The 19,262-nt window shown below is 40.5% G+C and overlaps 1 protein-coding gene across 1 annotated transcript in view; it reads right to left on the bottom strand.

Annotated features, from left to right (window-relative positions):
* The window catches only part of STARD13 (StAR related lipid transfer domain containing 13), a 286,631-nt gene that overhangs the window by 222,189 nt on the left and 45,180 nt on the right, over positions 1–19,262 (bottom strand). The window lies entirely within an intron of this gene.

Genomic DNA, 19,262 nt, shown 5'->3' with positions numbered 1-19,262 from the left:
AGCCAAGGCCATTAACTTGGAAAAAAGGACACCAGTAGTTAAAACAGTAATACCAGATAGAAGGGATAACAATAGGGTGTTTTAACTGAAAATGATTTTGTGATGCACGAAACATTCAGGAGATCCCATCCATCTTCTTCTGAAAGGTAAAACAATTTTGGGAATGTTTTTCACTTTGGGAAAAAGCCTTCAAAAGTGCTAGGGGAAAGCCTAGCTGGGCTTATCTACAACATAAAGCACTGGAGCCTCCAAAGAGGAAGCACTCGTGCCTTATTTTGCTGCTGGCCCCGGAAAGAAGGGAGCTGTGTGGTGTGTCCCAGAGGGGATCAGGGGCAGCACTACTTCCCTGAGATCAACAGGAGCCAACGTGGGTCCCTTCCTCTCCTGCCCTGTCAGCTCCAGCTGTGAAACAGCACACACAGGTGACTTGTTTCACAGTTAACTGGCATTTTGTTGGTATTTATTGGTAAAGCAATAATCTTGTTTAATACAGCAGGTGAATTAAGCAAGGCTTTGTTTGCTGCCTTTGCAGACTGGCAGCCAGGGTGATCAGTCACAACTGTCAGAACTCACTCGGACACAAGCTGGTGCTTGGTGTGTGGGCACTCCAAGGCACTGAGAGCTGGGAATCAATCCCTGTGCTGGCACCAGGGCTGCCCTGGCAATCCAACACACAAGCTGAGTCATTTCTTCTAAAAATACCAGTGTCAGAGTTTCCTTGAGGAACTCCAGAGCAGATTTTAAGAGCAGATTTTAGAGATTAAGATGGTAAAAGATAAGACAGAGATCTCAATATCTGGTGAATTTCTAATTGTAAAGAAAGACACACCAAATGCCAGCATACTTTTATTTAAAAAAAACTGATGTAGGTAATTATAACCTTAACACTTTCTTATCTTAAAATACCAACATTCTTGTTGTCAGTTACTGGAATTTTAAAAATTTATATCTACAGTGAAGGAATTTCCAAGAAAACCAGTACTAGAGATTGTCTCCAGCTACTTTGGAACTTCAGCTGTTTTCAAAGGAAGCTGCTTCTTTGGTACCTATATTGCACACAAAAACATAGCTCCTAAAAGCACTATTGATAATACAATCCCAGTAAAATCATAACAATACTATCATCATATTTATGACAAGCTACTACACAAAACCCTCAAACCCACTAAGGATTAAAAGGATGCTCTAAAATTCACAAGCATTCATGGAGTTCTGTCAAATCCGACATCGCTCCCTGCCCAAGTTCTTAGAATGCACTAATCAGAAGATCCATTAATGTGTTAGTAAGACATTTGTAAACTGAAATCTGAAATTAATGGAACAAATAAAGAGCAAAAGGCACCTTCTGGAATTCAAGGGTACTTAAGGACAAAGATGAGGAAGCTTGGCAGAAGGGATGCTATTTTTATGGCTAAGGATAGGCGGTGATGGGACAATGGATGGAACATAAATTTATGGGAGAACAAGAGAATAGATGATAATTGAAATAATGTAAACCTTCTAAATCATATCCTGAACCAATTTTCATCATGCTAACAATGAAGAGAGGGCACTAATCCCAGATCCAGAAAAGTAATTAGGCATGATTCCCAGATCTCCACTGGAAGTTTGTAACCCAAGTATCCAGGTTTAACCACTGGGCTTCAGTATTAATAAAAAACAATTTAGATGCCATCTATGCACTTGTTGTAAGTATTTAATGATGTTTAAATGCATTTAAAAAATTCACAACCATTCCTGAAACTGCTGAAATTTTTAGAGCAACAAAAGAAAATTACATAGCTCATATTGCTAACATTATTTCAAAAACTTGCACAAAGCGAAAACCAAGAAATGCTACTACAGTTGCTAAAACATCACAGAATTATCTCACATTAAACTCATGACAATTTACACTTATCTGTTAAGTAACAACAACAAAAAATTATGACAATGTATAGCTCGTGTGTAAGCTGTACAAGAGATTAATCCAGGTTTCCCATATTACTGTGAGGGTGGTGAAACACTGGAAGAAGTTGCCCACAGAAGTTGTGGATACTCCATCCTTGGCAGTGTCCAAGGCCAGATCAGGTGGAGCTCTGAGAAATGTGGTCTAGTGTAAGGTGTCCCTGCCCACAGCTGCAACGTTGGAACGAAATGATCTTTAAGGTTCCTTACAATACAAACCATTACATGTATTTATTATACCCATGTAGTTCCACAAAAATTCTTGTGGTCGTCCCAAAATAGCATACACATGCAAATCTTACAAACACCTTGGTATCTTCACACAAAATGAGAAATGACATATGCTTTAACTGGTTTATGACATGCATGCTCAGAATGTCACATAAGATTTGCAAAAACCCCAAATTTTGCAAGAGCAGCTCTTGCAGCAGCCGGGAACCTCCCTGAGAGTGGGACACGAGACAGCAGCACCATCCCACGTAAGGCTGCACAAAGGCTCCTTCCTCCAAAACTCATACACAGGAGAAAGAACAAAGGGCTTCTCCAATCAAAAATGAACTTGCGAGCATTAAGACCTGCAGGCCACCAGATTTCTCAGATCCCTCCAAATAATTTGAGTAGCATACTTTACAAAATAGAAAAATAAAGCCAAAACAAACCAACCAACCAGACAAACAAGAACAAAACCAAAAAATAAACCCAAGACAAAAGTGTTGTTTTTCCAGATCCTTCTCTTGGTAGAAGCATTCTTTCACAAAAAAAAAAAAAAAAAACAAAACAAAAAAAAAAACCAAACAAAAAAACCAAACCCAACAAAAACCAAAACCGAAGACCAACAAGAAAGCCCCCCCTAAAACAGCCCCACAAATCGATTCCCCACGCTCGTGCCCAAGGTCACAGCACGGCGGGTGCGGGGGCCAGCGGGGTCGAGGCGGGGGGCGGCCCGAGGGCTCGGGGCGCGTTTGGGGCACACCCGTCCCTCCCGCCCCCGCCGGGGCCCCCGAGGCGGGCGGCGCGGGCGGCCCTGGGGCAGAGCGGGGGAGCGGGGCCCGGCGGGCGGAGGGGCAGGAGGGGAAGGAGGGCGGCCCCAGCTTCCGGCCCTTCCCGCGCTCCCGCCAACAATGGCGGCGCCCGCGCGCGCCCAACGGTCCCCGGCCCGGCCCGGCCCGGCCCCGCCCTCTCCAGGGGCTCTCGCGGGGGAGGGGAGGGGCGGGGCTCGTGCCCGGGCCAGCGCCCCGAGGTGCGCGCGCAGCGCCTCCTCTTTCCCTTTCCGCTCGCGCCGCTGTGACGTCACCGGGAGGGGCGGGGCCGGGGCGCGAGGGCGGGGGCGGTGGCTGACGGCGGCTCGCGGGGCGGCAGCGCCACCTGGCGGGCACCGCCGCGCCGGCCGAGGGCGCGCCCTAGCGGGCAGGGAGGGGAGCGCGCCCCGCCGGGCTGGGGCGGCGGGAGCTACCGGGGCCGCGCTCAGGGGCCCGGCCGTGCCTCTCTCGCCGGCCCCTCACTGGGAGGCGTCGCCCGCACGGGCTCTGTGAGGAGAAAAGCCGCTGCCAGAGTGGAGCGGCTCCTGCAGGGGGCGAGGCTGAGCCCCGGAGCCGCCGCTCGCTTGCCCGTGAGAGCGCTCGGCCCATCCCCGTTGCCTTCAGGGGACGAGGGGCCGCCAGGGTGCCCGGGGCCGGAGGGGCCGCCGAGCTGGGCCTGCCTCCGCCTTGCCCCGAGATCCTCCCCTATAGTGTGGAAACTGTCCCAGCCGGGTGTGCCTTTGCCCCTCCCAGAAGTGGCTTTTCCATAGCGCTCTGCCTCAGGTTCTGCGTATGTCAAGCACTCCGGCTGGAAAGACCTGCCTCAAGTCTTGGCTGGGCGTGCGGAGGCTGATGCTGCCTTGGCTGCACAGCTAAGCAGAGGTACACAAGGCTAAAGAGTAATCAGAAGCAGATCTTTCATTTCATGGGCTCCTCAGTGCAGGAGAGACACAGAGTTCCTGGAGCAGATCCAGCGGAGGGCTGCAAGGGACTGGAGCATCTCTCTTCAGTGGAAAATTGCAAAGTGTATCAAGGGAGTGGAACACCTCTCTTGCAAGGAAAGGCTGAAGGAACTGGCCATGTTCAGCCTCGAGAAGAGACAAATGAGAGGGACTTCATAAATGTCTATGAGTTTCTCAAGGCAGTCAGGATGGACCAGGCTGTGCTCCATGATGCCAAGCAATAGGACAAGACAGAAGGGGCAGAAACTGATCCACAGGAAGTTCCACCTGAATATAAGCGACTTCTTTTCTGTGTGGGTCCCCAAGCACTGGAACAGATTGCCCAGAGGGGTAATCTGGTAGAATGTCCCTCAGCAGAGATATTGTCAGAAATATTTTTGCAATTGCATACACTGGTGAGAAGTTCCTGCTTTTATGTTCAAGGGTACAGTTGCTACCATAAGAGCATTGCACTTAATTTATTTTTTTTTCTTTTCCCCCTTGGTATTTTAAGAGAACAAAGTCATACTGTTCTTTGCGTTGCTCAGCTGCTGTGACATTTCTCCCATAACTTTTGAACATTTCAGATACCTGCAAGCCAGTTTGGAAGATGGGAAGAAATATCAGGGATAACCAAGTTGAATTAAAATTTTGACTTTACAAGAGACAAAAGTGATGGCCCACTATAAAACTAAGGATGAGATAACAGACAGTATAATTTTTTAGGAGCTGCTGCTGAACTTATTTATGTGTTCTAATTTGCCATGCAGTGGGAAGTTACCTCTAGGTTAAAGCACATATTGATTGTCCCTTGCTGGAGATGGAGGGGGGTGCTGGGGACATTCTGGGGGAGAGGAAGTAGAGAAGACATTGGCAGTGTTGGGAAAATAGTGGGAAGTAGAAACTGGAAATAATGCAAAACCAGGAAAGGACTGGAGTATGATAGAAAGCAGTGAGAGGTGTGGAATAGTTTGGGCAACAGGAGGTCCTGGAAGGGGTGAGGCAGGAGGCATTAATTCTGCAGAATGTCAGGGTGGTAATCTTAAATCTGAAAAGCATTTTGGAACAATTAATTACTTTTCTGAGATAATCATCATGGGGTGATTAAGTGAATTCTGTAGAAACAGCAGGACAATAAATTTTCACTTCCTATGCTGAGACGCTTGATTTTATAAATGACCTTTTTTCCATCATGAAGAGCAATTAGTCCCTGATCAAGAAACTGAAGAAAAATACATTACAAGGGTTGTTCAGAGCTTATTTGCTGATTTTATAGGATTTGTATCATTCATCTCACATGCTCTTTTATTTTTTCATAAGCAGCAAAGGGGTTTCTCAACAGCTTCTGTTTAGGTGTCAGCCTTGCCAGGTTGCTCCTTGCACAGCACTCGGGGAGTGCAGTGAATTTCATTAGATGGCTGTCTCTTGTGGCCAAGGATCAAGACAGGGATTTAATTAGTCTCTTTCTGGATGTTAGGCAAGGGAAGAATAGTGGATTAAAAAACAGTCACATAAAACATGAAAGAAAATTATTTTTTGTCGCAAAATTGCAGCAGATGAGTGCATTTTTTGAAAATCTTTTCTGGAAAAAACCCCGTCTTTGGGAATGAGAAAAGAAACAAAATACCTCTGTAACTAAAACTACAGCGTAACACAAACAATACATTATATATTTTTTTAAGTTTTGAGTTGGCCAAAGTTAAAGGGAGGTGGGAGTAAGTTTGATATCAGAAATACCATTGTGCTTGCTGACTAGATAAAACTAGCTCCAGGTATAATTTATAGTACATGTACATTGCCTAGTTTTAATGTTTTGTCTCCCCTTGTTTTGAACAGGCTGTGGGCTGTAGCATTCAGTTATAAGAAGCTTGTCAAAGTGACATCAGGACACTGATCAGAGCAACAAATAAATCTCCTTGTATAAATTTTTGGAAGTGAGAACGATGAGTAAAGAGGCACATTTTTCTTTTCATTGTCTTAAGTTTCTTAAATGCCTGCACTTAATCAGATGGGATCTCCCTCTGGAGCTCTTCGAAGACATCAGTGTCTTTTCCTCAACTGTGTAAGAAATTTATGTGCTTCATTTGACAGCCTGCTTTCTCTAGAGCGTGGAAACTGGATACATTCCCTAACACCCAGATCCAGATAATACTCTGCTGATGTCTTAACTCTGTGTTAAAGCAAGATGTGCTGCTGTGCTCCATCCCCACTTTCACTCCTTCTGGTCTTCCTCCTACATTCCCAGTTTCTCTGGAGGAAAATTTTAAGAGCTGCAGGCCTACTCCAGCAGCCTCCATGGATGATCAGGAACCATACACATTTAAATATCTGAGTGTCAGAGAATTAATCACCTAAACTACAGAGATCAGATTTCACTCCTCCCTGTCTAGTAAAACTGACAAAAGCTTTTAACCTGAAGAAGCAAAGGGTCTTACACATAACATTCTGAAGAAACCATTAGCTGTCCCAGGGACATGTCTTGCAGGTCACCTCTCTGTGTCTCTGGGGGTTTTTGGCCATCTTTTGTTTGGTAAACTGCTACCTGCCTGTGCTAAAAGCTACAGCATCAGGTGTGTCACTATAATAATCTGCTGTGGTTTGTGCTTTTCCTTTTTTCTCTAAATGACAAGAATAGCCATGAAAAATGTAGAAACTAAGAAGCTGAAGGAGTTGGGCAGAATTTAAATGCTGAATTAAGATAATCACATCATGAACAAGAACAGTCATCCTTATTAATGTAGTGTGTAGTTTTATATTTTTAATTAATAATGCTAGTTGTGTACCTAAAGTGTTCAGAATTTGAACTACATTTCTTCTTTCAGAAGAAATACATAAATACCATCTGAATGATCAAAACAACTTCCAGAACTTTAACTATTCATGGTATTTCTACTTATTAATGATATCTGAAGCCCTGTCTTGCTAGAATTAAAAAATAAAAAAAATAAAAATTGTGAAGTAAATGTTGTATTATTACCACATAATACTGACTGTGTATGGTGAGTGCATAGATGTATAATACTGACTGCATAGTATTTTGCTGCCCCTGGACATCTTACTTTATGAAGACTCTTTTGTGACTTTTTTAGTCACAAACAGGAACAAAATAGTGACTATATATTTTAGCATGTCCTTTTTAACTTGGGAAGATGACAGCTCAGTTAAAAAACCTAAAAAACTTTCTCTTAAACAAATCAGTTTGATCTCAATTTTTGAAGAAAAGATGCTTTGATAAAGCAGCCTTAGGCATTGTTCCTGAAGGAAAGAATAGTTTATGTGTTCCCAGAGCTTGTAAACATATTGCTTATACCATGTTAGTGTTTTTGTATAACACATAGGTAGGAAAATGAGGCCTGGAGATTAAAAAGATCTGTCTTGCTGTAAGAGTATGATGGTCACTAAATAGCAAAAACTACTGTTACCTGAACTTTAATGTTCAGGCATGTTCCCTGTCCCTTGCTTCAAACATCATCTCCTGGAATAAGAAGGGTTGAGGGACAACAATGATCGGTAGCAACTACTTTTAAAATATACAGAAGTTCTGCAAAATCTTCAAAATACAAATGCACTGAAGAAGTTCTGAGGCAGGTGAAGTTGAAAGCATGAGCCTGTCCCAAGGTTTCACTTACCAAGAGTTAGCCTGACTGTTATTGACTTCCAGTTCTAACATAACTTGTATTTTGGAGCACTTCAGTTTTATTTGTATTTGCCTGGCTCTTTGTGAAGTACCTTAACTGAAAGCATTCAAAAATTCTGTTTATCCTTGTTAAGGTATTTGGTAAGCTTTATTTATAAAAGTAATAGTTATTAAAAAGAGCAGGAAAATATTGCTGTTTGGAATTACTAGGAGAATGACAAGAAAGAGTGAAAAAGCCCGCTGCTATGGGATGATTACCAGCAGTGATAATTCTATTTGCAAATATTTCAGTTACCTGTGATATGGCATATTTTAGAAAAAACCCATCAACCACAAAAATCCACATAAAGAGATCTATTGGTATATCTCTGCGAATAGCTGAAACCAAACAATTCCTAGGCTAATTCAAGGATTTCAGCTAGTTTCTCCAGTTACATACTTCAAGTGAGTGTATTTTGAAGTGCAGGATACCTAACAGTAGAAATAATAAGCAAAATATTGCTAGCAAAATGCAGTATGATGTAGAATTGCAAGACTTGCAGGTTTAGAAAGATCTCTAGATATCCTTGGGAGGAAAGCTTTATGTGCTCCTGGGGTATATCCAAACATGCCAGGATAAAAGCTGGAAGGATCATAGTTTGTATTTTAGCACGCTGTATTAATGCAATGCTTGAGGAACTTAAAAAATTTACACGTTCTCCCAATTGCTCTCTAATCCTGCTCACCTCTCGGTAGTCCCAATATGATATTGCCACCCATTAAAAAAAAAACAACCCAAAACCCAAACAACAAACCAAAACCCAAAACCCCAAAACAATTCCAAAGGGAATTGGTCTAGACAACTCTTGAGTGAGAAAATGTGCATAAACTGATCAATGTACAGTTTAGCTCTGGTGGAAAAACCCTGGTTAGACAATGTAGAAACCAGCCTGGTTGCAGCCCACCCAACATATATTTGAATTTAAAATTTAAAATGCCAATGTGATAGCAATTTCATATGTTACATGACAAGTGATTTTCTTTTATTTTGATATTTGTCAGTGCATCAGACTTGAATTACTTTTCAAAGACAGCTTAATTTTGACAGCTTTCCTCTGGGTAAAATACCTTTACCTGCCAAGCTCCTTAGTAGCCCACCTAGCAAACTGCTGGAGGCTCCTGACATATCACAGCCAGGGTAAGGAATTTTTCACTGTCATGGAGAATTTTGAATCTTTGGGGAGTTTTTTTCTGAACTAAAGTAACCCCAAATTTAATAAAAATAATTACTTCCTTTGCAAAATGGAATGCTTTTATTTTTCATACTATACCTAGGAAGTTGGGGTTTCTGATAAATACCGCCAGTTTTAAATTGGATACATAAACCAAATGTTCCTTCTCAAATTTGTACAGTTTTCAACCATACTTGCTACTCTTACAGATTCCTTTTAATTTACATTAGAATTAAATGCTGTGTGTTCCAAGGTGCTTGTGTGAGCACTCCTTAGCATTTGCAACCATTTGAACACAATTTCCAAATAAGAAAAAAGCACCCATCAAGAAGGCCTAGTCTTTTTTTCATTATTATTTTAATTTAGAGTTTGCTGTCTGTCATTCACATGCAAAATGCAAGCTTTGTCATGTCTGAAAAGTTTGGTTTCAAAAGCATTTTCTGAACTTCTATAATTTGTTTTTGCCTTTATTTCAGAAAGACCTGAGTTTGTCTCTGCTTGTTGGAATACTGTGGGTTTCCCACCAAGGCTTCTAAATCTCATTTCTCTCTTTCAATTTTTTTTTTTTTTTTTTAGCATCAGTGGCATTCTATGTCCCCCAAGACAAGGCTTGGACAATTCAAGATAGCACTGGATCTGTTCTACACAAAACACAAAACAGAGGGGTATCTTGATAGACCCCTTGCATTAGAAATGCATCATAGTATTGCAACTTTTATTTTAAAAAAAGCCTCAGGGTCTTTGGAATGTTTCTGTCTTCCAGGGGTAATCTTTTTTAGTATAATCATCTTTTATCTCACAAACATGAAATTTTTCAATATATCGCTAGTTATTTGTAATACCTTGGGAAAATCCGCAACACAGCAGATAAAAGTACAGCTTGAGATCAACTCTCAGAGTCTGGATCCTTAGTTGCACAAATTCTTGGTACTCTACTTCCTCTCAGTTTAGGCACCTATCTTGACATGTTAATAAAAGGCAGTCTGTATATTCTTGCTTCTAGTTACTGCTTTGTGTACTTTTCTCTTGATCTTGATATGTGGTGTACATCTTAAAAAATAAAATACATACAAGTTGAAGCGTTCTGTTCTGTTGTTTTTTGGCAGGTTTAGCAGCTTTTTTTACATTTTAGTTTAAGTAAATCAGACCTCAGACTAATTGCCAAGGCTTTTGCTATGGTGAAAAGTCCTCATTATGTAAATACTGAAATGTCACTGTTATACTGCTTGAATAGAAACAATAAATAGTAACTGCAAACCTTACAGCAATTTATCTACCATATCACTAATTGCCTCGTCACAAAGATTGGATTAAAGCCAAACAAAGTTTCTCTGCACATACATTAGAAATGAGCTGTTAAATCTGTGATGCTAAAACATTACCTATTCTAGACTTGATCTTTGAAACATTGGATTGATAGTCTAAATGCCAAAGAGCTTAAGAATCCATAGAAAGCACACAAAGAGAGCCCAGTAAAACAATGCAAAAACCTGGTGAGATTTTACTGAAGTTAATTTCTGGAATAAAAAATATTTCAAATGCAGACATAGACTTCAATGCCCTTTCTGATTTATTTCAGGAGAACTCCAAGCTAATTCAGTGGAGATTTTCCTTCTCTGCACTGCAAAAGTCTTAGCTCTGAGATAATTCAAAACTGGGCGAGCGTTTTACAAGAGCATCAGTTTGTACAAAAGCTTGGATAGAAAGAACAATCTGTTTCCATTTTTATTACAATTTGTAATACTCCATAATTAGAGAGATTGTTAAGGAAAGGTTTGAGGCTTAGGACACTTTCCTATAGAAAGTAACCACAGAGGAATGCTGTAAAATGAAATCTCAGATCTGTCAACTCTCAATGAAGTTCAGGACATTTAAATTTTTTTAATGTATCTCTAAATTGGGTTCAGTCATGGATCCCAGAGTTCACACAGATTTCTGGTTGTGTGGTAGCCTGCGATATGGCAGTACCAAAATGCACGTAGATCCCTTAGCAAGTCAGATCATACCAGTTGGGGTCCCATGGCCCTACCAAAGAAATATGTCTGTTACAATATCAAGCTAACATTACTTTATTAAAATTTCATGCCAAGAAGGACAGAGGGATCCTAGCTGTATCACTAGAGTCTGATTTTCATTAACTGGACATGTGTTACCTAGGAAGAAGTTTCAAGAGCTCCTAAATGCCTTATAGGAAGTGCTGCAATCTTCCAGTGGGACTTCTGTGTATGAAGAAATCTGTAACTCATTTTTCTTAATCCCTTTCAAGAACTTTTACATATTGCAAAATATACTTTGAGGGGTTGTTGATGCAGTAAAGTTTTGTTTCTTTCTGTTTTTTTTTTGTTTGTTTGGGTTTTTTTCTCCTCTGATGTACTGCAGTTCTATTGGCTGACTTGAAAGGCATACCAAATCCTCATTTGTCAGCCAAACTAGCTTTAAAATGCAACCCTTCCCTGGTCTCCTCATTTTTTGTGCAAGTTTCTGATCTCGAAAGTTCTACTTACTGCCCGTCCCAGAGTTTATCCAGTGTCTCCATCTGTTCCTTGAAGAAATATCTTAATTTCAATGATAAGCAGATTAACAGATTTCTACATGTTTCTTCTGGTTCCCTGCACCTAAGACTCAGTCTGTAATTCTCACAGGTGCCTCTTCCCATGCTCTGACAGAGGAATGTTGTTCATCACAGCCTTGACTTAGGTCATATTTCCTGTTGACTTTTTCTCTCCTTCTGTAGAGGTACATGAAATATTTGAATGGGCTCACATTGCACAGGTTCCAGATATTTTGAGATACTTTTCAAGAAGAATCTTGATAGATCTCTTTTATTTTATGGTCCCAGTGCAACCATAAGCACATAATCTTTTTTTATGTTTTCTGGCAAGACCAGTAGTAATATTGCTCTTTCCTGAGGTGGCCTTATGATTCTAAAATATTAAAATACACAACAAATAAAGTAGTCAATATTTGAAAAAAACCCCATAATTTGCAAGTAGTGAATATGTTCCCCCTTTAGTATAAAAGATCTGTTGTGCTAACTGTTTAGTCTTCTGAAGTTTACAGATAGATAAAACCAACAACAATAAATATAAACAATAGACAGTGCACTAATGCTCTTGAACACACTAAAGCAGGGGTTCCCAAAATGCTGTTTTGCGGGGTGTTTTAGTGTGTGTGCATGGGCTTTGGTGAGGCTGTGCAACAAAACTCATTGGCAGTTCAGTATCCTCTTGGAAGGACAGCTATAAAGTTCTACAGGTTAACTTGAACAGCCCAAGTGTTTCACATTGTGCAAGGTAACTCAGTAATGTCACCTTCTATAATATATATATTATATATATAATATATATGTATAACCTAATTCAACACCAAGTTGAAATCCACTTTATGAATTTTCTAAAGGAATTTGAAAGTCAAGATGAGTTGTCCTTTTGATGAACTATCTAATTTTCTTCATTAGTTTATCCAATTTTCTCAGACTCTCACTATGTCAGTAACTTATACTATATCCTACACATTTTTACAGTGATGGTATTCTGCAAACTGCAGAAGAATCAACTGCAATGCAGCCCTCTGATTTTTTTGAGCATTAGTCACTCCATCACATGGAGATTTTTTGTCACCTCTGCTTTTGATAAAGGACAGGTTGTGTCCCCTCACAGTACAACTTTTCCCCAGGAGGATTTTGGCAGAGCCCAAGCTGAAAGGGACTGCTCAGAATAGTCTGTGGGATGCCTTCTAAAAAAAAACAGAGTGCATCCTTTCTCCAACCTCAACCCTATAGCCACTGATGCCTGCCAAAGATGATCTTGTGATTTAAAATAAGTGTATCTGCTAATGGTAACTAGTGTATCTTTTCTAGGGCCATATACACTTCTATTTCTTAATTCTGTGTTAATCAACACTGAGAGATGCATGCTTATTAAAACAGGCAAGCAGCATGCAAGTATGCTGGAGAGATGAAGGGCAGTAATTCTGATAGCATCTACATGTTCTCTTACATAATTTCAATATACCAATTCTTTTCAGTATGATTTTTAAGCATATCCTTAAATTACTATTCTTCTTATAACTTTACTGTTATTTTCCAAAGTTCCTATAAATTCTCAGTAGAAACAGTCATGTAGCTAATGTCCACAACAAGCAGGACACAACAAATGGCACATTAGAATGGGAAATAGTTGCACTATTAGGAATACTGAGGTGACAGAAAAAAGTACTCAATGCAAAATGCTATATTCACCATTAGTCCTTCAAATTTGTGAAGCTAATAAAAAATCCTTTCATTAACTTAATAATTAAAGTCCCTAAGCCAGCATTTATCTGACTCTTAATAGTAAAGAGCTGATTGTGATTATTTATTGACTGACAATAATGCATCACTGCTAAAGCAATCAGGAGTTCTCCAACTCCTTTTCTGAGCAGGCAGGAAATAAGCATAAACACTGAAAAACCTTGCAAAGTTCAAGTCACCATGTCCTTATCTATCAGCTCTCAAGAAAATGCCACTGAAATACAGAAAGTACAAATCTTACAGATACACAAATGAAATTAGAATGTATAAAGCTTAGTGCATCACTCCTTTCTTAGACAAATAATTTCCCATTTTTCTCCCCTTGATTTCATAGCCTGTTCTCCCTGGGTATTGTTATTTCAGTGCTCAGCTCTCCTACCTGGGTAGATTTCCAATGTCTGCAGAAGATGACTGAAAGGAGATAATAACAACTGTATTATTCCTCATGAAGAAGTCATCACAAGTTTGCAACTATTCTCCTCCTCTAGCTTTGGAGTCTCAGTTTCGTAGGGTAAAATGAAGTCCAAACTTCCAAAGTATGGGAGGAATGAGAGTAGGAATTTGTACTCTACTCTAATGTGTTCCTCTCTAGTTTTCGCTCCTGTACAACTGAATTAGACAAGAAGGTACTATTGCAGGGCAATTTTCAGATAGCTTGAATTCCACCGAAATTCCACTGCCTCATTAATGAAAACAGAACAGTACCTCTCAGAAAGTGCTTCAGAATGGCTAAGCAAGGCACTGAGCAGAGTGTAAGCCACCCAAGTACAAGGGTAAGAAGCTTACTTTGGCAGCTGTAAAGTACCTGATCACAGATGTATGCTTGACTGCTGCTCTATTTTGATCATTTAAATTGAATGATCTCAATGTAATCTGAATAAAGAAAATTCACAGGATCACAGAGTCATTAAGGTTGGAAGATACCTTCAAGATCATCTAGGCCAACCAGCAACCCAGCACCACCATAATCACCCCTAAACCATATTCCCAAGAGTCACATCCAGATGTCTCTTGAACACTCCCAGAGACGGTGACTCTGCTACCTCCCTGGGCATGTTATTCTAATGCTTAACCACTCTTCAGGTGGTTAAGCATTATTTTTATAATGTCTAATCTGATCCTCTCCTGGCACAACCTAGGGCCATTTTCTATTGTCCTTTCACTTGAGACATGTCAGAAGAGACTGACCCCCACCTCATTACACCCTCCTTCCAGGTGGTTGTAGACAGTGATGAAGTCTCCCCTGAACCTCCTTTTCTCCAGGCTAAATACCCCCAGCTCCATCAGTTGCTCCTCATCAGACTTGTGCTCCAGACCCTTCCACAGCTCCATTGTCCTCCTCTGGACACGCTCCAGCTCCTCAATGCTCTTTTTGTAATGAGGGGCCCAGAACTGAACACCAGATTTGAGGTGTGGTCTCACCAGTGCTGAATACAGGGGGACAATCACTGTCCTGGTCCTGCTGGCCACACTATTGCTGATCCAGGCCAGGATGCCACTGGCCTTCTTGGCCACCTGGGCACACTGCCAGGTCAGATTCATTGTCAAAGACTTAGAACTTTCTGATTCCTTTCTCATAGGGTATGATTACTTGATTAAAATATTTACAAGTCACACAGAAGGATACATATATTTTAAAGAATGATAATTGATTTTAAGGCCTCTGGCTTTTGAATAAATTATATGGGATTTATTTCCTCTTCTTGGGACTGCAGCAACTGACAGGAGAAGATTGACCAGTGTCATCTATCTGGATTTTTTTGTGGCCTTTGACACAGTCCCCCATGACATCTTTATCTCCAAACTGGAGTCAGAGGGATTTGAAGAGTGGACTGTTTGGTCAATTAGGAATTGGCTGGAAGGACACAGCCAGAGAATTCTTGTCAGTGGCTCTATGTCCAGGAGGAGGCCACTGACAAGTGCTGTCTCTCAGGGCTCTGTCTTGGGACATCTGCTCTTCAATATCTTCATCACTGACATTGACAATGGGATGGAGTGCGCCCTCAGTAAGTTTTCAGAGGACACAAAGCTGAGCAGTGCAGTTGACACAACAGAAGGACAGGATGCCATCCAGAGGGACCTGGACAAACCTGAGAAGCGGGTCCAAAGAACCTCATGAAGTGGAACAAATCCAGGTGGAAAGGGCTGCACCTGTTGGGGCCATCCCAGACATGAGCACAGACTGGGAGAGGAACTCATTGAGAAGAGAAGAACTCGGGGTTTCTTGCAGAGGAAAAACAGGACATGAACCAGCAGTGAGTGCCCACAGCCCAGAAAGCCAACTGCATTCTGGGCTGAATCAAGCAGACAAGATGAGGGACAGATGCTATGAAAACTTCTATATTGCATTTCAGCAAATTATTCCAGCCTAAATCTTGCAATTATCAAACTTTTCATTTGGCAATGAGTAATGAGGATAAAATTTACCTAACTGTAGTGCAAGGATGGAACACGGGAATTAATGACAGTAAGTGAATAATCAGGGAAAGAAACTGATCATCCATTTTTTTTCCCCAGTAAATGACCGTTTTCTGAAATAATTTTCAGAGTTCAGTTGCCTTAGCTTCAAATGTCAAAAACAATGGAGCTTTCACAAACTTTCTTTATGACGCTACATTTTTCCTTGAAGATTTACTGATGGTGAAAGGTGATGGCACAGCTCCCCTGCTAGCACAATACAGAGCTGCACACAGAGGCTGTCTCTGACATTGTACTGGCCACTCCCATGCCTGTGCAGCCTCCTGCAAAAGTCTTTGAACTTACAGTCTGAAGGCCAAATCCTGACAAAGATATTCATTGTGAATGCTACCTTAATTACCTAAATTATCTGTTTCGGTCATCTTGTCTCTCCTGGGGAGTGGCATCTCACTCTTTGTTTGACCCAGCTGAACACAGTAACATTCAATGCAAATATTAGTCCATCATTATGGTGCTTTAAACAAACAAGCAGGTTTAGTTTAGATCTTCCTAAATGCGTTGAAAGAAGCATGGTGTAAATATGAGTGCAGACAGGGAGGCTGCAGAGGGGCTGCTGGAGCACCTAATGGTTACTCTAAGCAGTTCCTTTCCAGCACTTGGCTTTCCTGGCTCATCGCATTGTCTCTTAAGGGAGAGAGAAACAATAGAGGAAGCTGTGACAACTCTCTTAGGTGCCCTAAGTAATTTCAACAGCCACAGAAACCTTTTTGGCTGTTCTAGTTGCTAATATGGGCTGCCCAAAGAAACTATTTGAAATTGCCCCAGAAAGGATTTCAGTTTGCTGTCATGTTGGTAGGACTATGCTTGTCTCTTTGCAGCAGCCAACAATATTAGCAGGATTTGTATACAATCCCTGGGGTGAGAGAAGATCTATGACAATTCACACTGTCGAGGGTATGATTTCATAATACTTTCTAATTGCCTAATATCTGTCAAATACCTTCAATTATTTACTTCCCTGAAATGTTACTCCTGAAAGTAACACATATTGTTTTCAGGCTATGTAAGGATAGGATAAGTGTAGGGATGGAAAGTTGAATAGTAGCTCCTGGTTAAATGTGGTCTTCAGCTGTGTCCTGCTCAGTATAGTTTGAAGAAATGACAATCTAGAAAAATGTTATGTTTCAGAAGCTATTCTGAATAATTTATTGCCTCTGAACACAAAGCTGGCTGCACGCACAAACACCGTATCAAGTTTGATATGAAGACTTGAAGTTAAACAAGCAAGGAGAAATGGCTGAAGGTGCCACTCCAGAGCTGCAAAAGAACCTCTGGACAGAACTAACCAAATAATCATAAAATTATTTAGGTTGGACAGAACCTCTAAGGACATTTAGTCCAACCATTAGCCTAAGTGTTTGGGCAGAACTGTGTTGGGCAATAAATGTACTGCTCATTACAGACTCCTGACAAAGAAAAACAAATTGCCAAATTTAGATTTTATAAGAAGGCACAGGAAATATATGTGAAACTGCTGTAAGGCTGGAAACTCGGGGACCATGCTGAATTCATAAATTGAACAGAAGTACCATTTATCTTGTACCACTCAGAAGAGGCAGAAGCCTTTGGAAAAAGAAGAAAGAGCGTTTTTTAAAGGCCATCATTATATGAATTGTTTTCAGCAGTTTCTTCTACTTGACAGAGTTGGCAGCATACACAAGTTGAATTTTTTCCATCTTCCCTCTGCTTGTTTACTGCTCAGCGCACTTAAAGGTTTGTCTCTACTTATTAATTAGAATGAAACAAGAAGTTCAAGAGTTGTCACCTAAATGTGTGTAACAACTATTTAAGAGGAGACTGGGACACTGACTCTGCTTGTGGTGGCTGCCTGCAAGGGCCAGCACTTCCATCTTGGAGAAGGTGGCAGCCTTTCTTCCTTTCTGGAACTCAAATAGGAGGTTTGCAGTCAGTGACAGGTGCATCTGGGTAGTAGTGCCCCTGCAGGATGGATCTTAAACACAGTTTCACTGGGAACTCCAGTAGCAAGTGTTTAGCCAGGATCTTGTGCAGGGTGCTCTGTATGATTGTCTGTATCTGTATGGCCAAAGTAATCTGTTATTATATGATTTTTAAGTTTAAGGTTTAGCAATACCGGTTGCCCGTGTCAGCATTTTTACCTCATGCTGTCTTTATTTATTTGATTTCTTTCCAGTAGCAAGACATTTCTCCCTAACACCATATCTAAACAATAGAAATAATTAACTTGACAGTGACGTATATTTACTTCAACCAGAGTCATGGGGAGAGATTTCAGTCTGCATAGTAATGTATGACTGCTGCTAAAATTTGAGAGACAAGACAATCTTAATATTTATTTTAATTTTTTTAATTCTTGGAGGCTTTCCTTGAATAATGCTACTTATTGACATAGAAAAAAATCAAAACCAGGACTGCAACATCGCATCCAGTTTTTGAAATGTTTTGACACATTTACTGAGATTTACTAGGTAATTTCACATGCTTGCCTGGCAATTTATAATCCATTATTTTGCACTACAAGCTGCATCCTTGAGTTTATTTTATGGCATAGACATAAAGTAAACTAAATGACAACATCTCCTGGTGTCTCTCTTTTATCTATGGGAATGACCTTCAGTAAAGAAAATCCAAAGGATGTTGTACATCCATTTTGAGATATATTATTTTCATTAATGTGAATGTTTCTGAGTAACTGAGGAAGTAAGACTTGGCTTAGGTTAGAAGAACAATGCAATTACTTAATAAACCATGTGTCACGAGAATCAGGGTCAGTACTGCATCAAAAGTCACACTGTTTGGGAACCATCTTTGGGCCTTGGTCTTCTAATATTATCTGCTGAGAAAAATTTCTAAAAATCTGGCTTATTTCTTTGTGTGCTGATGGCTTTTTGCAGTGATGTTGGGATATGTATGAAATACAGCACAAAACTTCCGCTCACTTAAGGGCATAAATTGTCACCCCAAACTGGAGATAGATTAATACTAAAGGAGAGAAGCAATTAAGTATTGTATGCCATAGTTTCGATGTAAATATGGACATTATATTCCAAACTATAATCCTTTCATATAATCAGAAATCAGTGAAACAACTCTGTGTTATAAGCACTTGAAGTAAAAAGACAACTGTAGGCAGAGTGAAATAAAACACACTGGGTAAAAGACTACAGGACTACAGCCTGGTTTTCAAGGCATGGAGCAGATTTACATGAAAAACTTTTAAAAGCTGGTGGAAGGAGAAGAGAGGACAGAAAGGAATGCCTGGCCTGCAGGTTAAGATCAATTTTTGCTGCAAGGTCAGGAACATTAGAATTCTAAGGATCTGATTTTGCCCACTATTTGGAGTCACTTCTTATTTTTGTACTAGAACTGAATTTCTCCAATGATAAATGTGTTTAGCTCCAGTCATTTGGTTTGTCACCAGCTGTGAGCAGGGGGAAACCATGCTTATTGTCCAGACTCATGACAGCTCAGCTGGGAGGCTTCTGTTCCTCCAGTTCCAATAAACAAAGTTAATTTACTCAATGTTTTTTTTCTGGAAAGTTTGTATATAGTTGGATGATTTTTATTACCCAGGGTTTTTAATTGTGTCCTGAAAACTTACGTTTTCATTTTAGCCACTGGTCTATAGAATGTCACGATATATAACAGCACAGATTAAAAAAAAACCAGAAAAACCCAACCAACCAAAAATTATTATATACCACTCTTTAACTTGTCCTCTATATTGTTTTAATGAAACAATAATGCAGAAAACAGTTA

This window comes from Camarhynchus parvulus, chromosome 1 (assembly GCF_901933205.1).
Source record: "Camarhynchus parvulus chromosome 1, STF_HiC, whole genome shotgun sequence".
In the NCBI taxonomy this organism is placed as follows: Eukaryota; Metazoa; Chordata; class Aves; order Passeriformes; family Thraupidae; genus Camarhynchus; species Camarhynchus parvulus.
Note: the sequence above shows the minus strand (reverse complement) of the source record. Positions and strands in the feature narration are given on the sequence as shown.